The following is a 23,549-nucleotide window of genomic DNA, read 5'->3' on the forward strand; positions in this document are numbered from 1 at the left end:
TCTTGGTTCTTTCGGTAAAGTCACCACGTAGAAGGGAAAACAATAAAATGATAAAAATGTAAAACAATAAAATTCTCACGACGTTTCGACTGGCAACACAAGCAATCGTCATCAGGTGTGAAAACCACGGCAAGATTTTTTTTTTTTAAAGTGGCGTTTTTTTTCAAATGTTCTTGCTGTGGTTTTCATGCCTGATGATGATTGCTTGTGTTGCCAGTCGAAACGTCGTGAGAATTTTATTGTTTTACATTTTCATTATTTTATTGTTTCCCTTCTACGTGGTGACTTTACCGGAAGAACCAAGAATATGAATCCCTGCAGTCACGAAAGCTTTAAATCAAAATATATTTTGGTTATTTTGCCAGGTAAGGGCCCCGCCGAGCTATGCGTAGCTATTTTTCAGACGCGACCCCGGCCGTCACCAATGATAGGTCGACGAAGTGGCGGCTCGTCGTCGTCATCGTCGTCGTCGTCGTGTTTAAATGGATAGCTGCGGCCAGAAACACTAAACGCGCGATGTCGTGTTTAAATGTTGAGGGGAACAATCGGAGGACCTGGATAAAAATCCACGCGACCACGGGAGGAGAGAGACGCGAGACTCCAAATATACAGCAGGTATTGGGGTCGGGATCGAAACCACGATCTCCTGTATACCAGGCGAGGTAGTTAACATCTCCTAGCCACCGTGATGATGAGAGAGAGAGACACGCAAACTCCAATTATACAGCAGGCAGACGTCAGGGTCGGGATTGAACCCACAACCTCCTGTGTACCAGGCGAGGTAGTTAACATCTCCTAGCCACCATGACAACGTTGTATCCATCAGCGACATCAAGCCTAAGAGGCCACATCGGAGGGCTTGCCTGTAGATTGTTGTCGCATCTGAAAGAATATTATCGTTTGAGAGAACTTTGTATCCCTATCTCCCTAATTTTTTGTGCTTGATTCGTAGTTTTTTTTTTGGGGGGGGGAGGGCTGTACTGGTTTATATATTCACTTAGCATTTCTTTACATTTTGTATGTTGTTTATGTTCAATTTATTGACTTGTATTTTATCAAAAAAATGTATTTACTTAACGGTACACATTTTCGTTTGTTGCATACTTTACTTCGGACCGATTTAAACATTTTATTCGTCGCATTTTTACTTGTTGCTTTGCTATCTGCGTTATTTTTCGTGAAAATCTAGAGGGCCCCCCCCCCACCCACCCCCTCCTCCACCGCCACCCCTTCACGGTGTGAGCTAAGGGCCAGGGAGCGCCGGGGTCACTGTGTTCGTCGTCGGTCGGCGACGACTGCAACGCAGCGGCGGCGGCGTCGGCAGCGGCGTCGCGTGCGTTGTCTCGGGCGTTGTCTCGGGCGTTGTCTCGGGCGTTGTCTCGGGCGTTGTCTCGGGCGTTCCTCGGGCGCGATGCCTGGAGTAGCCGCTCCGTGGTTCGTGGTTCCGCTGGTGGTCGGGAGATAAGAAGACGGAAAGAAATTCACCCCGGGATGATTTTGCCGTGGTCGTTTTAAGCAATTTATTTTGAATTTGGACCGCCGGCGCTTGCTCGGTGGGGCGGGGCACCACCCCTGCGAACGACGTCGCGGGGATCTTTTGTGACGTAGCACGTGGGCGTGTCGTGTGTGACGTCACAGGTGTGCGCGCGCGCGACGTCGTGCCTGTGTACCGCGTGCGACATCAGCAGGCGTCATAGACTCGCTCTTTCCTCACAGACGCAGCCTCACTCTCTCCTCACACTCACAGACACAGACTCACTCTCTCATCACACTCACAGACGCAGACTCACTCACTCCTCACACTCACAGACACAGACTCACGCTCTCCTCACACTCACAGACGCAGACTCACTCACTCCTCACTCTCACAGACACAGACTCACTCTCTCACTCTCACAGACACAGACTCACTCTCTCCTCACTCTCTCCTCACACTCACAGACACAGACTCACTCTCTCCTCACACTCACGGACACAGACTCACTCTCTCCTCACTCTCACAGACACAGACTCACTCACTCCTCACACTCACAGACGCAGACTCACTCACTCCTCACACTCACAAACACAGACTCACTCTCTCCTCACACTCACGGACACAGACTCACTCTCTCCTCACTCTCTCCTCACACTCACAGACTCACTCTCTCCTCACTCTCTCCTCACACTCACAGACTCACTCTCTCCTCACACTCACAGACACAGACTCACTCACTCCTCACACTCACAGACACAGACTCACTCACTCCTCACAGACACAGACTCACTCTCTCCTCACAGACACAGACTCACTCACTTCTCACAGACACAGACTCACTCACTCCTCATACTCACAGACACAGACTCACTCCTCACTCTCACTCTCACAGACACAGACTCACTCTCTCCTCACACTCACAGACACAGACTCACTCTCTCATCACTCTCCCAGACACGGACTCACTCTCTCATCACTCTCCCAGACACAGACTCACTCTCTCCTCACTCTCACAGACACAGACTCACTCACTTCTCACACTCACAGACTCACTCTCTCCTCACTCTCCCAGACACGGACTCTCTCCTCACAATCCCAGGTTTTGTACTCACGACGCTTTGGCTGTCGGCATTTTTAAGAGTCGAAGCACCCACCTCCACCACGACCACCACCTCCACCACGACCTCCACCACCACCACCACCACGGCTCGGGCCTCCAGCTAAGGCTTTTGCGAACAATCAACCCAACCGGCCGACCAAAGGCGTTAAATGAAGGGCACAAATTTGGCGCTTATTTGATTAAAGAGTTGTGCGGTCACAGCTGAGCCGAGTGAACGCAAACTAACATATATCCAGCAGCAGCAGCACGCAATCCTATTCATTTTATTTTTCATCGGCATTCAACCGCGGTTCACCTCGAAACTCCAACGTAGTGGAGATTTAATCGGTTAAAAAAAATAAAATTAAAAAGAAAATAATGAAGAAAATAATAATAAAACAAAAACAAATTCTAACACTCGCCGTGTCCTTTGTTTTAATGCAGGTGCCCTTCCGGAAGGCTGGGAGCAAGCCTGTACTCCTGAAGGCGAAATTTATTTCATAAATCACAAAAACAAAACCACGTCATGGCTGGATCCACGACTTGACCCTCGCTACAGTAAGTCCGTGGCGACGCTTTACCATTTGGATACAAAGCGCTCTTTGGCCCCCCACCCCCCTCTCCCCGCCCCCCCCCCTCCCCCTCCCCGCGATTCGATCGATCGATCCGTCGATCGATCCGTCAGATCCGGGCATCGCTTGCCTCTCGCTCGGGTTACTTTCGTGATGGCGTTTCGCGGTCGGCGGCTGACGGCGCGAGCACGGTTGAACAAAACGGGAAAAGTGTCAGCGGTGTTGTCGACGACACGACTGTGCTTGTGGCCACGCGCTATGACAACTAAAACTAAACTATTTTTTTTTCTATTACCAGGCAGGGCCACTGAGCTTACGAAATACATAGCTCTTTTTTCAGCAGCAAACCCGGCCATCGCAAATGATAGCCCAACGGAGTGGGCTTCGCAATCATCGTCGTCGCGTGGAAATGTATTGCAGCCAAGTGGTCCCAGACGCGTGACGTTGATTCTAAATGTGGAGGGGGAGGACCCGGAGAACCCGGAGAAAAATCCACGTGACCACGGGGAGAACACGCAAACTCCAAATATACAGCAGGCGTTCGGGTTGGGATCGAACCCACGACCTCCTGTATACCAGGCGAGGTAGTTAACAGCTCGCCACCGTGGCGATTGCCTGAAACGTCGCCCTATTATATATGTTATTTGTAAAAAATATTTATTTCCTTTCAAGGCCACACAGCACTCCGAGTTTTTGACGAATGTGTTGCATTGATGTTTTCTTCCTGTACTTGAAAGCCGCGCTCATCACACACACACTCCTATACTTGTTCTTGGTTCTTTCGGTAAAGTCACGTAGAAGGGAAACAATGGATAAAATAGAATATAACAACAAAATTCAAGAATTGCTCAACGATGGCAGCTATACAAAAATGAAAAGAGATCCCACCAACAGCCTCGCCATACAAACCAACAAAATCATTTCTGATTCAACCACATTAATTGATGAAACCAAACAGTTCTCGTTGAAACCTTCTGCTGCCAGGCCACCAAGATTATACGGCTTACCAAAAATACATAAAGTAGATACACCCCTTCGTCCCATCGTCTCTACTATCAACTCCCCCACCTACAAACTGGCTCGTTTTCTGTCTGAAATCCTGCGGCCTTTCACTGGAAAAAACACCTCTGCGGTACAAAACTCTACTCACCTGGTAACGACAATCACGGGTATCTCCCTGTTCCCAGACGACCTGCTTGACAGTTTTGATGTAGTTTCCTTATTCACCAAAGTTCCTGTACCTGACACCATCGCAATCATTGAAGACTTGGTTCATCAAGGACTAAACACTGAGGTACCCCCCCTGGTGAGACTCTGCTTAACCAATACATACTTCACTTGGAATGGAACTTTCTACAAACAAACTGAGGGCACCCCAATGGGCTCCCCCCTATCTCCGTTTGAAGCCAACATTTTCATGGAGAAATTTGAGACTGACGCCATCCAGACTGCCACTCTGCGCCCAATCTTATGGAAGAGGTACGTGGATGACACTTTTGTCATCTGCCCACATGGCCGGCCTGCTCTAGACCAATTGAAGCAATTGGCGGGACCCTGGGGTCCCATCACTGCCCCGGGGTGGGAAAACCCGCGTAGCGACACGAGTCTTGCCTTACCGACAACAAAACTAGTGGTCAATCAATTGGCCTATTCGAGAGCTACTCGGGGCACTAAGTTTCGTAAAAAGTTGAAAAATTACATAAACACGTTAAATTCACTGCGGGGGCGGGCTCGCCTTGGCAAATAAGCTGGGGATCGACGGCTGACCGGAGGGCATTGTCGCCGCGCGCGACTGCGGCGGATGCCCGGGCTTGCGTTTGGCCGGTGCAGTGGCGCCCATCGTGTTGATCGCCGCCTGCTGGCGCTTGTTGGCGCGAGTCTGGGCGGGCGGCGCGTTGCTGTCGGGATCACGAGTGGGCGGACTGAAAAATAATAATTATTGACCTGATTTTTGCGGGACCCCGGGGTCCCGCCAAATGATTCAATTCTTCGACCACATCAATTCCATACACCCAGCCATCAGATTTACCATGGAAGTCGAAAAAGATGGCAAGCTACCTTTTTTGGATGTCCTAATAAAAAATGAGACCTGATGGTTCAATGAGCCACTCTGTCTACAGGAAAGCTACCCATACGGATGCTTACCTGAAACCGGATTCCCACCACCATCCATCCCAGAAGAATTCCCTCATCAAGACTCTGCACCATAGAGCCCAATGCATATCTGACCAGGAACACATAGCCAGTGAACTCAAGCACGTACACCAAGCTCTTAAGGCTAATGGTTACTCTGACTACACAATCTGCAAAGCTATCACTCCAACCATGAAGTAGGACCCTCTTGAGGAGCCTTTCAAAACCATCACTTTATCCTACATTGCGGGGATCACAAAAAATATCTCCAAAATCTTGAATAAACACAAGATCCAGGTCCGATTCAACACATTACGTTAAATCCGTGATCTGGTTCCGTCTGTAAAAGATGTGATTCCGGACATACAGTACCCTGGCGTCTACAAACTAAGTTGCCTCTGTGGTAGTAGTTACATTGGAGAAACCAAACGACATGTCTCGGACCGCATTCGTGAACACAAAGCAGACCTAAAACACGGTAGGACCAACACCTCGGCCTTGGTAGATCACTGTTATAATTCAGTAGGCTCACATGACATTGACTTCTCCAAGGCAGAGGTTCTTTGCAAGCCATCTGGCTACCATGAGAGATTCGTTCATGAGGCTATCCACATGTACAAACACAGAGACAATTTCAGCCGAGAAGATGGATTCTGGCTTAGCAATCATTGGAAGGATTTGATAAACCATCTCGGGTCTTAATTGATTGTTCACACTTACGGTGGCTTTCAGACCGCATCCATTATTTTCGTCTCCGCCCTCCTCTTTTCCGAACATAGATGGACTCGTCCACCTGAATAACTGCCAAATCGCTCTCCGTGGTGCTAAGCTTAAAAAAAACCCGCCACTTTTTTCAAATTTTCTTGCTGTGATTTTCACACCTGATGATGATTGCTTGTGTTGCAGTCGAAACGTCATGAGAATTGTATTGTTTTATATTCTTATTTATTGTTTCCCTTCTACGTGACTTTACCGAAAGAACCAAGAATATGAATCCCTGCAGTCACGAAAGCTTTAAATCAAAACTCCTATACTTACGAACGAGTTAGTTTCCAGAGGTCTGTTCATAAGTCGATTTGTTCGTAAGTCCAACTTGACTCCTGTCAATTCCAAACATGTTGTACAGCTTACACACTAAACACAGGGAATGGCTTTAACAGTTGTATAATCTCCTGGAGATGTAGATGCCACTGGTTCTTCACGTTCTGTAGATGTAGATGCCACTGGTTCTTCACGTTCTGCAGGTGTAGATGCCACTGGTTCTTCACGTCCTGCAGATGTAGATGCCACTGGTTCTTCACGTCCTGTAGATGTAGATGCCACTGGTTCTTCACGTTCTGCAGATGTAGATGCCACTGGTTCTTCACGTCCTGCAGATGTAGATGCCACTAGTTCTTCACGTCCTGTAGATGCCACTGGTTCTTCACGTTCTGTAGATGCCACTGGTTCTTCACGTTCTGCAGATGTAGATGCCACTGGTTTTTCACGTTCTCCAGATGTAGATGTCACTGGTTCTTCATGTTCTGTAGATGTAGATGCCACTGGTTCTTCACGTTCTGCAGATGTAGATGCCACTGGTTCTTCACGTTCTGCAGATGTAGATGCCACTGGTTCTGCAGATGTAGATGCCACTGGTTCTTCACATTCTGCAAATGTAGATGCCACTGGTTCTTCACGTTGTGCAGATGTAGATGCCACTGGTTCTTTACGTTCTGCAGATGTAGATACTGTTGGTGCTTCACGTTCTGCAGACGTAGATGCCACTGATTCTTCATGTTCTGCAGACATAGATGCCACCAACGGTGGTTGAACTCATCATTCTCGGTCCAAAAAGGCACCTGGGCATACGGACCAGGTTTGTTCGTATCTTTGAATGTTCGTAAGTAGAGGGGTCCCTGTAGCTCACTGATCTCGTCGACGAGCGTAAAACCATCACCGCGTGAGCTTCGGTCATCCTCTCCTCCGCATCGCACGACGCTTTCGGATGCGCTTCTACGGCCGTCTGGAACGCTCTTCCTTCGGATATTAGGAGGCCGCTGGGAGCTACAGATGCACTTTTAAATCCTCATCTAGATTGACAAACTAATTTATTTAGCAACTGCTTTTTGTGTTTTAGTTTATTGTCGTTCTTCTTCCCCCGGCTTCACCTCCGATGAGTACGGCTGGCTACGTACGGCGCGAAAGAATTCCCAGCATACGTACGTACGTAACATGGCGGCGAGCAAAGCCATGAAATTTCTCGGCACTGCCCTCCAGCTGCCCGTGACGTCTTCTCCCATTCGGGCGCGATGACGTGAGCTTGATTCCAACTCACCCCCCGCCCCCCGCATCGATCCAGCCTTACCACTGCTCCCCCACCTCCCAAAGACAAAGATCCCCCATACAGCCTCAAAAGACTGTTGGGGCAAGTGCTGTTAGTGAGTAGCAACTATGAAGGCCGGCAGGGCACACGAGGGGGGGGGGTGGGTGGCCAGCACCCCCCGCGACCGCCTTTGTCTCCCCCAGTGGCGATGTTTACACACCGCACCAGGTACTAATTTGAGGCTGAGTCGACCTAGGGCGGAGGCCCCAGGACCGGTTCAAATGCTCGTAGCCCGGATTCGAACTCGGGTCGCCGGGTGCGTAGCGCAAGGCGTGCTAACCGCTGCACCACTGCTCCCCTCCAACGCACCCCCCCCCCCCCCACCGCCCACCACTTCACCAACCCGCACTGGCGAGGTGGTGAAGCACGGTCGAACAACGACGACCGCCACAAATGACACGGCACGTGTGGAGGCCTTCGTCCAGCGGTCGATGGACGAACCGGGGGACTGCTCATAATTCACATTAAATAATTTACATTACTTGACATTAATTGTACCCCGCTGCACATGCGGGCCCTGCGGTTATCACATTCATTGTTTGCAATTCAATTACGCCGCAAAAGGTGCACTTTAGGCTTCGCCACGACGCAGTTGCTAAAATAACCGCCCGCTTTGACTTGGCGGTGTGGCACCTGAAAGCCGTTAAGGGGTGGTGGTTGTGGTGCTGGTTGTTGTTTCTTTTTTTTTTCTTCTCTCGCAATTCGAGCCCCACAGGCCCCTCTCCGAGATGAGCTTTGCCGTCAAATGGTTAAAAACAAAAAAAAAGTTTTTTTCTCTCGGGAAAAGTTGGCGAAATTTTAAACCGCTCGCTGCGCCCGAGTCTGCCGATTTAATTCAACAATTCATCTTTTGTTGTTGTCGTCGTCGTCGTAACATCCTAACTTTTTTGGGGGGGCGCATTTTCTTCTTTTGTTTGTTCGCCTTTTGCACGTACAGCACCCCCCCCACCCCCCGTATGTGCCGCACGCATTTGCCAGTCGTTCTGCGCCCTGGGCCCAAAGCCAGCCGTACGTAGCTGGGTAGGCCAGCGGCATGCACACGTCTCGGCAGAAGATTTTCATTTCGTAAACAAGAGACGGTGGGAGTGGGGTGGCGAGTGCCAGCGGTGGGGGAGGGTGGGGGCGGTGGTGGGAGAGGGGTTAAGGGTCGAGGGGGTGGGTGGTGAAGGGATTCGAGATTGCATTTTACTTCATGGCAACAGCTGGCGATCAAATCCGCAGCAACCAACAACAACAACACAAGCGGCAGCAGCAAAGCGACCACTCCACCGCCACTACCACCACCACCACCGCCTCGCGTGGCCGCAGACAGAGAAGCGTCTCCACTCGCCCGCTGGTTTTTGCGCGCCTGGTAATTGACCGCTAAATGGGGCTCTCTGCCGCCGGCGAGAGTATCGCCCCGGTACAACTCGCCATCCCCCCCCCTCCCCAGGCCTCCGAGGCCCTTGGTGCCGGAGGGCGGGCAGGCGGGCGACGGGCTTAAACAGCTACCGAGTTTTCCTGACCCTCCCTCTGAACCCCGCGCCGACATCGTCACGTGAAGGTTACGTGCAAGTGAAGGTTACGCACGCGTGCGTACGTACGTTGAACTTCTTTCGCACCGTACCATAGCCAACCACGCGAATCTAAACGCGCAAAAGGCAGTTCTGTGAAGGGGGGGGGGGGGAGGAAAGAGAGCGTTCCAGACGGCCGCGGAAGCGCGGATGACGGTTGACGCAAAGGTTATGAGGGGGCCTGAGGCTGCTTAATCGGAGGGGAGACGGACTAAGTGCGCATTAGATATTGTGAACAACCACGTGAAGTCGTCGAACGATTATTGACGAACGTGTGCGAAATGAACGCGTTCATTCGACTCGAAAGGTACGTTCGGGACGCGGCAAGTCACCGCACTCAAACCTTGAAAACCATTTCGTTTTTCTCCTTAGCTTCAGTTTGCGGGCCACGTCATGGACGATAATATAATCGCAGGTTCAGAGACGAAGAATTTCCGATGGCCGCGCTGCGGCGTCGCTCAGCCGTGACTTCTCCGTTGTAATCGTGGGGGTGGGGGGCCTACAAAATATCAGAATGGTCAGAATCCACACGTGTCCAGCAATGTGATGGTCAGTAAAATTTGAGAGGTGTCACGCGCACACGAAACACTTAGGATCGATCGTGAGGTTTTTGTATCTTAGGCCCCCCCCCCCGGTTTTTCGGATATATTGGATCAATCCAAGTCATCAACGTATACTTAACGCCCCTTGATACGCGCGACAGAAAATGCATTGAATGAATGTGGTTTTTAAATCGCTATGGGTTATTATGTCCGTCGATGCAGGGACCTATTTAAAAAAGTTTCAAACACCAGAACCCTAGCCTTTTGGAGGTTTTTTTCAGATCCCGCCCATCTCACGCGTACGAATTTGACGCACGCGCAATAGCACAGGGCGAGCCCGTGGCCGGTTGATGTTAATGAACGAATCGACGCCTGATTGATAATAATTATGCCAATAATGTAGATACGAAATGTCACGTGATAATAATTGTAATAGTTATTATAATGGGATAGTCAGCAAAGTTATTCTAGCTTTGCTTTTCTAATAATACATTTTTGAAACATTATTATGAATAATTGTATTATTATTGTATTATTCGTAATTACTTATTATAATACTATTATATTATTAATAATAATTACGTACTTATTCCATTACAATCATTGTTATTTTTTAAATAACATTGATGATTATACAATTAATATCACAATGATTATATAACTATAATTAATAACAGTATAACAATTATGACTAATTAGAACAATGATTATTATCATTCGCGATGATCACAGGCGCTAAAACACCGTGCAAAGAATGACGAACCGATGCGTCTGAACAGAGGACCCGCTTCCCCCGCGCTACCAAGGACCCCGGTGCTTTCCCACCACATCTGCTTCTCATTTTTTGTACCCCGGGAGATTTGGAAATTGGTCCGGTGGCGTGTGGGGTAGGAGAGGAAGGGGTGAGGGTGAGGAGGGGTAACGGGGAGAGAGGAAGGGTTGGTGGAGAGGGATCTCGGGTGCGGTTAGGCGTGGGTAGGTGGTTGGGTGGGTCGGGGCAGGTATACGTGTAAGGGTGGTGGCTACGTTTGTGGTATTGTACGGCGGTGTGTGTTGGTGTCCGTGTGTGTCGCTGGCCTCCACCCTAGGTCGACTCAAGCTCAAATGAGTACCCTGGTGCGGTGTGTAGTAAACATCGCCACTGGGGAGACAAAGGCTCCCACGGGTGTTGCTGCCCACCCACCCCTCCTCGTGTACCACCAGCGCCGGCCTTCCATAGGTGCTGCTCGCTAACAGCACTTGCCCCTACAGTCTGTTGAAGGCTATACGGAGGGAGGAGGTAGCTTTGCCTTTGCTCTCAGTGAGCCGAGTCGCATTTTGGTTGGCACGGCGTGATTTTTTTCTACATTGGCGAACCTTCGTTGCCAAAGCGTTTTCTTTGCCAGGTGAAGAAAAGAAATATGAAAAAAAATATAGACATATTTAGAGAAAGCTTCTCTTTGTAGTGGGTTAAGCCAACATATATTGGGGGGGGGGGGGGGTGGGAGGGGGAATGTTCCATGAGTTACAATTCAACGTGTGGAAGAAATTGCTGCCAACGCCGTAGCGTGCGCACGAGCTTTATTCACCTCTACGTGCGAGTGTGCGGTCGTACCTTTTGATTGTACGCGCATTCCTGCAAACTTGCCCTGGAACATTTCGACATCGGAGAACGAACCGAAATAACGTGGTTTTTTTTACGACATTTTTGTTTTTCCAACGAGGAAATTTTGGAATAACACTCAACTTTAGATTTTATTTTTGTTGCTGTTGAAAAAAGGAACCCCCCCCCCCCATATATATTTTATCCCGTTCGTTGCTGTCGGCGTTGCGCCCTCGCCGGACGAAGATACCCATTCGGACAACAAAAATCTCCGCGCGTTTACAGAGAGCGTCCCGCGGAAGCGGATATCGGAGAGGAGAGAGCTTTACCTCTGGGCATCCCTTCGAGTGGCGTCGGACGCGTCTCCGCCTGTGGGCGTGCGAGAGCCGTCAAATCCGGCTTTACCTCCTCGCACGTTACATGAAGGGCACGGAGTGGCTTTCCCACCGCCCCGTCCTGTTGGGTTTATTGGGGCCACGATCCCCTCCTCGTCCTCCTCCACCAGTAACCCCCCCCCGTGCGATGGGTCCGTCCACTCCCCTCTGACCCGTTGCCGCGTCTTTCGACCGAGCCTCGGCTTCCAATCCAGTCCCGGGGGGTTTGATTGACGGTCCACTTGCGGTCAAAACCTCGAATCTCGACGCCACGGCTTGTCCCCTAAAAGCTGTAAGGTCAATGTTGGTTTTCTATGGTTGCCTGCGATTTTTTTTTCCTTGTTCGTAAGGTTTTTTGGTTATGACATCGGCGGTGCGCGTGGTCACACGGGGAGTTTGCCAAAGACAGACGGCCCGGCCGCACGGCTTTGTGATTATTGCTCGTTCCCACGTGACGCCCCACCGTTGTGGTGCCTGTGTGCGTGCCTGTGTGCGTGCGTGGGTGTGTGGGTGGGTGTGTGGGTGGGTGTGTGGGTGGGTGTGTGGGTGGGTGTGTGGGTGGGTGCGTGGGTGGGTGTGTGTGCACCCGCAGCAGGTTCGCGAGCACCGCGCCACAAACCCGGCGGCCCGGGTTCGATTCGCGGCCCGCGGCCAACGCCAGTGACGATTATCCGAACCGGTCCTGGGCCTCCCCTGAGGTCGACTCGGCCTCAAATGAGTGCCCGCTGGTTGCGCCGTGTAAACGTCACCACTCGGGGAGACGCAAAAAAAATGCGGCCGGGGCGTGGTGCCGGCCGGCCGGCCACCCACCCCTCCCCCCCCACCCCCTCGTGTGCCGTGACGGCCTCCGTAAGGCGCCTGCTCGCTGAACAGCACTTGCCCCGAAAAGTCTATTGAGGCTATACGGGTGGAATTTGTTGTTGCCTTTCGTGCCCGCACGAATCCTATCTAAGGTCATCGCTTAAGTGCGCCGCACACCCAGACTAAACTAAGGCGCAAGTGACTCAATGCCGCCGCTGATGCTGCCGCTGCCGCACAATGGCAGAGGCCGATAAGGAACCCCGGCTGCTCGTTGGTGTTTTACAGTCTTGAGCAGATAGATACACGTGATACGGGGGCGAGCGGAGGGAGAGAGCGAGGGGGAGGGAGCGGTGGAAAAGTTTTGAGAGCAAGGAGCGAAGACCGTCACGCCAGACTCACATTTGAGCTCGCGCTCCTGTGTAAGACAGTGTTTTGTATACCCAAGAACCTGTCGGTCTGCCGGCAATGTGTTTTTTTTCTCTGCAGGCAATGGTCGTCTGCGGGCGATGTTAGTAAGCGGGCAATGTTAGTCTATGAAAACAATCAATTGTAAACTCCGTTTATTTTTCCAGGCGAGGCCCACCGAGCTATGAGCAGCAGCTCTTTTTGCACGAGAGAATCTGGACGCAAAAACGGTGGCTGGGCTCAACGAGGGAGGTGGCCCTTGATCGTCGCGTGGAAATTCACCGCGCGCCGAACAACCCCCCAAAGCGCTCGCAATGCAGGAACGGGGTCGGCGAAGCCAACCTCCTTTCCTGTGCCGCCAACAAAACCCAAAACCACCCCCTGCCCCCTACCTCCAAAGTGCCGGATTATGGATATCAGGGATTACGGATATCAGGGATTACGGGTATCAGGGATTACGGATATCAGGGGCCTCCCCCATGCCCCCCACCCCCCCGTGTTGGCCGACCGAACGGGAGGAGAAGGGGAGCAGCCGTCCGTCCAGCTCACTTGGCATCGATAAACATACAGGGACTCCTCTACTTACGAACGAGTTGGGTTCCAGAGGTCTTGTTCGTAAGTCCAACTTTACTCCCGTCGATTCCAAACATGTTGTACGGCGTGTACACTAATCACGGGGAATGGCTTTACAAGTTGTATAATCTCCTGTAGATGTAGATGCCACTGGTTCTTCACGTTCTGCAGATGTAGATGCCACTGGTTCTTCACGTTCTGCAGATGTTAGATGCCACTGGTTCTTCACGTTCTGCAGATGTTAGATGCCACCACCGCCATCTATTGCGTGGTGGTTGAACTTACGACTCTCAGTCTGAACGGGCACCTGGACATCCCGTCGATTCCAAACATGTTGTACGGCGTGTACACTAATCACGGGGAATGGCTTTACAAGTTGTATAATCTCCTGTAGATGTAGATGCCACTGGTTCTTCATGTTCTGCAGATGTAGATGCCACTGGTTCTTCACGTTCTGCAGATGTAGATGCCACTGGTTCTTCACGTTCTGCAGATGTAAGATGCCACTGGTTCTTCACGTTCTGCAGATGTTAGATGCCACCACCGCCATCTATTGCGTGGTGGTTGAACTTACGACTCTCAGTCTGAACGGGCACCTGGACGTACGGACAGGGTTTGTTCGTGTCTCTGAAAGTTCGTAAGTCGAATGTTGGCAAGCAAGAGGAAGCCCCCCGTGTATCCGGCGGTGATATCGCCGGGCGTCGATCCTCGCGCGCCGGACGCGGGCGTTAATAATCGTCGCGCTCGCTTCTCTCTGGCTTTGCCCGTTGTCAATCGATGACGGCTCGGCCCGACCGCCACTTGGTGACTAACGGCGGTTGTTGTTGCAGTTGTTGTCGTGGCGGTTGTTGTTGCAGTTGTTGCGAGCGAGCGAAGTTTTCTTGCTCTCGGCCCGGCTCCGCAACGTTTCCCTTCCATAACCAAACGGCGACGTCGCCCCCTATCGCAAAAAATAAAAAAAACCTACTTGGCAGGCTTGGTGAGGCTTTTCCTGCGTGAACACGCGGAACGATGATGGTAATAATACTAATTTCGGTGCGTTCTCTTACACTACCATACCCGTCATTGCTGAAGGGGGGGGGGGGGGGGAGGTCGTTTCAAGCAGTGCCGTGCGGCGCTGCTACCGCAGCGTTTTCGCCGTCGCTTATGTCCTCCTGCGACGAATCTTCCAGCTCCTTGCGCAATCGATACACGACATCAAGAAGAGAGGCCCCCTTGAACAATTGTAGCCCGTCGAGATTTATGTATTTCCCCCCCACCCCCCACCCCCGCCTGCGATCGCAACGTTTTTGGGGCACGGCTAATACAAAAAATGCCAATCATTTACACCTGCAAAGGTTTGATAGATCATGGCCACCGATGATGATTTATGTGTGTGTGTGTGTATTTTGAACTTCTTTGGGACCGTACGTGGCCAACCGTGCCAATCGTAGCTGCGGGGGAAGGATAACAAACTAAAAACAAAACCCAGTTCTAAAGAAATGAGTTTTCAATCTAGTGCATAGCTCCGAGTGGCTTCCTAATATCGGAAGGAAGAGCATTCCAGACGGCCGCGGAAGCGCGTCTGAAAGCGCCGCGCGATGCGGCGACCACCGTCTTTGTTCGACTGCCAGCCAAAAACCGCCGCCGCCGTCGCCGCCGCCGCTACGATGATCGGAGATCGCGTGACGACGTTCTATATGCTCCTGCACGAGATCGGCGAGGTGTCGCGGGTGACCCGCGGCGTTTACTCGTGGGCACAGACCCAGTGTCGCATCCACACCGCCGGGGGGGCGGGGGGGGGGGGTGTTCGCGGTCGCCCTGCCGCCAGCGAGATCGGCTTTCCCCCGTGGTTATTGCCAAGATTACAGAGGCACCGCGACCCCCGTTATTTGCCACCGCGGTCGTCCGACGGTTCCGCCGTCTGTAATACCGGCGGAACCGTGTTCCGGAGCGTGTGGTGCACACTGAACTCGACTGCGGCTGCTGCTGCTGCTGCTGCAGCTGCTACGTCCCCGGCACAGACAAACCCCCCTCCACCTCCACCACCCTCCACCACCCCCCCACCCTCCACCACCCCCCCCCCCCCACCAGCATTCGGGGCCCTGTGACCAGACGGCGAAAAGCCGAGCGCAGAGCAGCATCCTTCTCGATCGAAGACTCATTTTAATGTTTTGAGTGCAGATTGAAAACTAATTTTTTGTGGAACTGCTTTTTGTGTTGAGTTTGTCGTCCTCTTCCCCCCCCCCCACTCTCCCGCAGCAACGCACCTCCGATTAGCATTGGTTGGCTACGTGTAGGGTGCGAAAGAAGTTCAGTGCACACATGCGTGAAGACCACGCCCTCCTGCGGCGTAATCGACTGTTTACGCTGCTTCGTAATTGCTTCCCAGGGTCTGGGGGTCCCTTCCCACGCCGCACTGCTTCTGCATTGGCGCCACAGCCCCCCCCCCCCCGCCAGAGAGAGCGGTCACAGTGAACACAAGCGGTATAGACTAGACTGGTGCCCGTCATGGGAATGTGGAATTTCCACCGCTATCTCCGATGCGTGTCCGATCGAGACGAGCAACTTTTGAGCAATACGAGAATTGTACGTTTTTTTTTGCTAGGAAAGATTTTGTTTTTTTTAACATAGCGGCCTCGAGTGGCTACAGCCTTTGACACTTTCTAAATGCAGAGGAGGAAAACCGGAGGACCCCGACAAAAATTCACGCAACCATGGGGAGAGAGACACGCAAACTCCAAATATACAGCAGCAGCAGGCGTCGGGGTCAGGATCGAACCCACGACCTCCTGTATACCAAGCGAGGTAGTTAACATCTCCTAGCCACCGTGATGATGATGAGAGAGAGAGACACGCAAACTCCAAATACACAGCAGCGGGCGTCGGGGTCGGGATCGAACCCACGACCTCCTGTATACCAAGCGAGGTAGTTAACATCTCCTAGCTACCTTGGTTGACCCAGCAGAGTCTCACTGCATCTCAACCATTGTTTGCAGGAGGGTCTTGTCAAGTTTTTTGCAGCAGGTGATGATACTGCTGCGTACTCCCTAATCAGTCATTTGTAGTCTCATTTTTCATCATTGTGATATTTGTCTGAAATCGGTTACATTGTATGCAGGTCGGGGGTTTGACCCCGACCCCTGCTATTTGTGTCTCTCTCTCCGTGGACACGTGGAATTTTTCTCCGGGTCTTCCTGGTTTTATTTTCACGCTTTTATTTAACTCACTCTGTCTGTTGTTGTTGTTGTCGTTGGTGTATCCTCAAATCTTGTAACTCAATTTTAACCCACTTCCCAATGTCGTATCGACTGCAAACTTGGTATACTTATGTCATACTGATGCCAATACTATATTCTATCATAAAAAATAAACACATATTTTAAAACATTATTTTTTATGTTTTGTTTCGGCTTGGGTCCAATTGTCCACGGTAAACTCACGTTGGCTGTAACTGGCCACGGTCCCCTTACGTCGTCGCAAGCTTCGGGGCCACTTCCTGGAGTCGTGGAGTCCTTCCATTACTAGTACGGTACATTTCATTAAAGCGTGTTTAAAAAAAAAAAGTTTTTTTTTTTAAATATTACTTATTCCCTCCGCGTTTAGAAACACGCGTTTAGAGTGTCTGTGCCACCGCTGTGCATTTCCACGCGATGAGCCCACTTCTTTTGAGCTATCGTTTGTGCGGCCGGGTCACTTGTGAAAAAGAGCTGTACAGCTCGGTGTGGGCCTTACCTGGTAAACCAACGAAAAAATTGTTGCAGAACCGGGCGAGGAGCATCGAAACTGCACGCACGGAGAGGCACGCAAGCCTTTCGCCCTGTGAGTGCACAATGGTTCACACTGCCGCCCGTTCAAGCAAAAAAAAAACGATTCGTCCATCTTTCGATTTAAAGCTTTCGTGACTGCAGGGATTCATATTCTTGGTTCTTTCGGTAAAAGTCACGTAGAAGGGAAACAATAAAATAATAAAAATATAAAACAATACAAATGTTTACATATGTAGTAGTACTACATATGTAGTAGTAGCTACTACTACATATGTAGTGGAAGTAGTAGCTACTACTAGTAGCTACTACATGTATGTAGTAGCTACTACATGTATGTAGTAGCTACTACATACTACACATGTAGTAGCTATATGTAGTAGCTACTACTACATATGTAGTAGTAGCTACGGGCCCCACACTTTCAAGGGCCCCGCGCTGAATGCTTTCAAGCTCTCAATTCAGGTTTAGTGATTCTGCACTTGCTCTATTACTATAGTACTATACCGCCTTCGACTTTTGCTAACGACTGGGTCTTTAAGGTTAGCAATTTGTCATATTATCTGGCTGTATAGCAAATGAAAGAACCCAAGTACTTTACTATGCAAGTAAAAAATGTGTTTTAATATTTAGGTGTTATTTTTTTAATTTAGGGCCCCTTTATAACATATCCTGCAGGCCCCGCACTAGCTTAATCCAGCACTGGTCTTGGTTGTAGCATGACGAGCGTTATTACCGTTCAGGTAGCTATCGGTGGCACGCCTCTCCTCCTGTGCAGGCTCTCTATAAACCTCACGGCCTTGACGACTGGTGGCCGTGGTGGTGGTGGTGGCGGCCGTGGCGGTCGTGGTGGTGTGGTGGCCGTGATGGTGGTGGCAGCAGCCATGGTGGTGGCGGCCGTGGCGGTCGTGGTGGTGGGGTGGCTTTGGTGGTGGTGGTGGCCGTGGTGGTGGTGGTGGCCGTGGTGGTGGTGGCCGTGGTGGTGGTGGCCGTGGTGGTGGTGGCCGTGGTGGTGGCGGCCGTGGTGGTGGTGGTGGTGGCCGTGGCCGTGGTGGTGGCCGTGGTGGTGGTGGCCGTGGTGGTGGCGGTTTGTTTTTTACGACTTGCTTAGAAGTTTCCAGCCAAAATTCCCCCACCACCCCCTTTCTCCTCTCTGCCCGTTTAACAAAACCGCAAGAGGCCTGAAATGTGCGTGTGTGTGTGTGCGCACATGTCTGTGCATGTCTGTGTGTGTATATCTGTGTGTCTGTGTGTGTGCGCATGTGTCTGTGTGTGTGTATATATATCTGTGTGTGTACGGAGCGGTGGTGTAGCGGTTATCGCGCTGTGTGACGAACCCGGCCACCCGAGTTCGATACCCGCGCAGGGCCAACACCAAGTGACGATGATCTGAACCAGTCCTGGGCCTCCCCGAGGTCAACTCAGCCTAAAATGAGTACCTGGTGCAGTGCCGGATGAAGCGAGTGCGGTGCCTGTAGCATATGTTATGAAGGGGCCCTAAATTTAATAACATAACTATTAAAACACCAATTTTTTACTTGCACAGTAAAGTAATTGTATTTTTTCATTTGCTATACAGCCAGATAATACGACAAATCGCTAACCTTAAACACCCAGTCGTTCGTCAAAGTTGAAGGCGGTATAGTACTATAGTAATAGAGCAATTACAGGTTCACTGAACCTGAATTGATAGCTTGAAAGCGTTTAGCGCGGGGCCCTTTAAAGTGCGGGGCCTGTAGCGTTCGCTACTTTTGCTACGAGGATAATCCGGCACTGACCTGGTGCGGTGTGTAAACATCGCCACTGGGGAGACAAAGGCGGCCGGGCGTGGTGTTGGCCACCCACCCCCTCGTCTGCCGTACCGACCTCACAGGTGGCGCTAACTCGCTAACAGCACTCGCCTCAAAAGCTTAGTTTTTAATTATCTTCGTTTTTAATTCACCACTCACCTTTTGACGAGTGATTTCATCGATCTACCGTTTTTAATTGTGGGCTGTCTTTTTTTAAAAAAAATGTATCCGCATTGTATTTAAATGTCTGCCGCTGTTTTTGCATCTACCGGGATCCGGCTTTTATATCTCATCAACATTGCCTATCATCGCCGTTGTCCATCGTCGTCGTCGTCCTCATCATCCATTCCCCATTTCAGGAACATCATCCACTGCTTCGATGGTGGATGCTGTGTGTGTGCAGTTGGAAGAGAGATTTCCGGTCAGGGCCGTGTTATCCAAGAGGCCACAGTAGGCACTGTGCCTAAGGGCCTACGAAACACTCTGACCACGTTTTTGTTGTTGTGTTTGAATGATAAGAAAAATGTAACCAAGATATATCCTCTCGATCGATGGAAACGAATGGCATCCTTTTTAAAGCTGCGTCATCCGAAGTGATAATCATAGTCATAATCATTGGAAAATAGTAATAATTGTAAAAAAAAATGTAGAAAAAATGTTCCCCGAAAATATTTTTAGGCTTATCTAGTTTTTTTCTCTCTCTCTATAATTGAAATTTGTATCTGCTTATCTGCGGCACATAGCGCGCTCCCATCGAATTAGGGCTCGGACTAAATAATTAACGTATCACTAAAACGACATCTGTCCAGCGGCTGGACGAAGTACGCGTGAAACAAGAGCGTGGCAGCGGCGGTAGTAGTAGTGACATGGGGCAGCAGTACCAATCCTGTAGGTAGTTATCATTGAAGGCCTACGAAACAGAAGTGACTAGAGCCTACGAGAACCTTAATCCGGCCCTGGTTCAGGATGGCCGGTCCAGTTACGGAGAAAACGCCAGGCTGGCGGCCACCACAATCCTGATTCTGGAGGGGTTTTATTTTTTATTTTTCGTCGTTTTTTGTCAAAGTTGAAACAGCATTGAAGCAAACGAGGGATAAGCCTGAGCCTGGCTAATACCAGTATTTTTGTTTCATTGTTGGCGCTTATCAGCAGCAGACGCGCGCACGTGCGCACACACCGTAGCATATCTTGCTGTTAAAAGGTCTGAGAACATTTCCATGGGAAATTTACTGGATAGTATTATATACGAAATAGAAACTGCTTTGTTTTTTTTTTCGCTAGGTGAGGCCCAACGGAGCTGCTACGCAGCTCATGTTCAGAAGCGACCTGGCTATCACAAATGATAGCTCAGCGAAGTGGGCTTATCGTCACGTGGAAATGTATAGCAGCGAGATACTCTCAATGCGTGCTTCTAAATGTGGAGGGGAAAGACCGGAGGACCCGGAGAAAAATCCACATGACCACGGGGAGAGAGAGAGACGCAAACTCCAAATGTGCAGCAGGCGTCAAGATCGGGATCGAACCCACGACCTCCTGTATACCAGGCGAGGGAGTTAACATCTCCTATCCATCGTGGCGCCCAATAACAATAACAGTAATAATGACAAGCAATGCCCTTTAGTTACCCACGGGATGGTGCCACTACAATTGTGGAAGTTTGGCAAATCCCAGCAAATGAGCGTTCGGCTTCCCGTGTGCGAGTGTGGGGAGTGGTGGGACAGCGGTCAGCGCGCCGTGCTATGAACGCTGCGACAACGAGCTCGATTGCCGCTCACGGCCACCAACAGCGGTTACGGCGATTTGAACCGGTCCTGGGCTTTCCCTAGGTTGTCTGGGTCTCCGATGAGAACCCGGTGCGGTGTGTAATAAACATCGCCACTGGGAGCTACCGGGGGCGTGGTGTTCTGACCACCCACCCCCTCGTGTTCCGTCCGGGGCCTTCACAGGTGCTCGCTAACAGCGCTTTCCCCAACAGTCTGTTAAGGTTGTACGGGGCATCTTTGTATTTGTGAGAGAATCACAAAAGCTGGAAACACCCCCCCCCCCCACATGTCCGTGGGGGTACCGCTTGAAGCTAGCTAGCTCCACACGGCGGTCACCGGATCGCGCGGTGCTTTCAGGTGCGCTTCTGCGGCCGTCTGGAACGCTCTCTTATTAAGGGAGCCACCGGGAGCTGTTTGCTCGTAAATCTGCATCTAGATTGATAACTGATTTCTTTCGAACGGCTTTTCGTGTTTAGTTCTTCCCCCGTACCTCCGATTAGCACGGTTGGCTACGTACGGTGCAAAATAAGTTGATCATACGGCACACGTACGTACAAGTATACACCGCTGTGCTGCCATCACCAGGCCTGCTGGCAGCTCACGCCTGAAGCACCTGGTGTTACCAGGCGTTCCGCCATTCCAGCACCTAACCCAGGCGGCTTAAACCACCCCCTCCCCCACTGTCGTTTCTGAGATTGGGAGCATTCAAGGTCTACTGTATCTACAGGGTGCCGTGATGGCAAGATGTTAACAACCTCACCTGGTGTACAGGAGGTCGTCTGTTCGACCCTGACCCTGACGCCTGTATATTTGGAGCTTTCGTGTTTCTCTCTCCCCGAGGTCGTGTGGATTTTTCTCCGGGTCCTCCGGTTTTTCCCTCCACATTTCGAATCGACGTCGCCACGCTCTAAAAGTCTCCATGCTAAGCCACTGCGTTGAGCTATCGTTTGTGGACAGCCAGGTTGCTTCTGAAAAAGAGCGACATGCCAGCTCAGCGAGGCCTTGCCTAGTAAAAATTAAAATAGTTTATAGTTTTTTTTTTGTTATCCGGTTGGTGGGGAACGCCAATGTAATTTACCGTGGGTATCCAACTGTAAAAGTGAACGTTTTAACAAAAATATGTAACAGATAAGCCTGTGTCACCACATAGAGAAACGTGCACGCCCCTAATAAAATAAATAAAGTCAAACCGGCCGGGCAGCTCGGCGGGAGAGCGAGCGGCTCGAAGTTGTGTACGAGTTCACCTCCTGGTTGCGGGTTGACTCAGCCCATCATCATCATCTCTCCCTCCGGGTTCGATAAAATGGTAACCACTTTGCGGCGGAGTCCGACAGCGGTTGTCCCATGGAGCGACTCTAAAACTGAACTAGAATATTTGTTTTTGGCCTCACCGGGTGTAAGGGCCCCGCCGAGCTACGCAGCTCTCTTTCAGAAGCGACCCTCGCTCTCGCAAATGATAACTCAACGAAGTGGCTTATCATGTGGAGATTCATAGCAGCCAAATACGCATAGAGACCCATAGAGATGCATAGAGACCCATAGAGATGCATAGAGACCCATAGAGATGCATAGACACCCATAGCGACCCATAGAGATGCATAGGAACCCATATAGGTTCAGAGGCCATAGAGATACATAGAGACCCATGGAGATGCATAGAGATCCATGGAGATGCATAGAGACCCATGGAGATGCATAGAGACCCATATAGATGCATAGAGACCCATAGAGATGCATAGAGACCCATATAGATGCATAGAGACCCATAGAGATGCATAGAGACCCATAGAGATGCATAGAGACCCATAGAGATGCATAGAGACCCATAGAGATGCATAGAGACCCATAGAGATGTATAGAGACTCATAAACTAAACTTTTTTTTTTAATTTAACCAGCTGTAAGGCCCACTGAGCGATATATTTTTATGTTTTCAGAAGCAACCCTGGCTATCGCAAATGATAGTTCAACGAAGTGGCGGCTTACCATCACCATCATCATCGTTACGTGGAAATTTATCGTAGCCCAATATGCAAAATGCGTGACGTTGATCCGAAATATGGAGGGGAAAACCTGAGGTCCACCGGAGAAAAATCCACGCGACCACGGGGAGAGAGAGAGAGAGAGACACGCAAACTCCAAATATACAGCAACAGGGGTCGGGATCGAACCCACGACCTCCTGTACACCAGGCGAGGTAGTCAACATCTCCTAGCCACCGTGATGATGATGAGAGAGAGAGACACGCAAACTCCAAATATACAGCAGCAGGGGTCGGGATCGAACCCACGACCTCCTGTACACCAGGCGAGGTAGTCAACATCTCCTAGCCACCGTGATGATGATGAGAGAGAGAGAGAGAGACACGCAAACTCCAAATATACAGCAACAGGGGTCGGGATCGAACCCACGACCTCCTGTACACCAGGCGAGGTAGTCAACATCTCCTAGCCACCGTAATGATGATGAGAGAGAGAGAGAGACACGCAAACTCCAAATATACAGCAGGCGTCAGGGTCGGGATCGAACCCACGACCTCCTGTATACGAGGCGAGGCAGTTAACATCTCGCCTTTCGCCCCTGCCATATGAATGTGGAATTTCCACCTCTTTCTCAAGGCGTGGGGGGAGCACTTAGTGCCTCAGCAGCCCACGTGGGCAAGAAACAACAACTTGGGACTTCAATGTTTTTTTTGTTTCCTTTTTAAAACAATCAAAAAAAGCCTCGATGTTTTTATTTTGTTTAACACGTAGAAGGCTTTCGCGACCAATATTATTC

The 23,549-nt window shown here is 50.6% G+C and overlaps 1 protein-coding gene across 2 annotated transcripts in view; it reads left to right on the plus strand.

Moving 5' to 3' along the window:
• The window catches only part of LOC116956333 (transcriptional coactivator YAP1-A-like), a 160,993-nt gene that overhangs the window by 124,260 nt on the left and 13,184 nt on the right, over nucleotides 1–23,549 (plus strand). Inside the window, exon 5 of one of the 2 annotated variants that reach the window (XM_076054107.1) lies at nucleotides 3,021–3,134. The exons of the other annotated variant lie outside the window; for it this stretch is intronic. The gene's annotated coding sequence lies outside the window, so the exon portion shown is untranslated. The remainder of the gene's footprint in view (nucleotides 1–3,020; nucleotides 3,135–23,549) is intronic. 2 annotated transcript variants of the gene reach the window in all.

This window comes from Petromyzon marinus, chromosome 64 (genome assembly GCF_048934315.1).
Source record: "Petromyzon marinus isolate PM22_M1 ecotype Great Lakes invasive population chromosome 64, UKy_Petmar_22M1.pri1.0, whole genome shotgun sequence".
Taxonomy (NCBI): domain Eukaryota; kingdom Metazoa; phylum Chordata; class Hyperoartia; order Petromyzontiformes; family Petromyzontidae; genus Petromyzon; species Petromyzon marinus.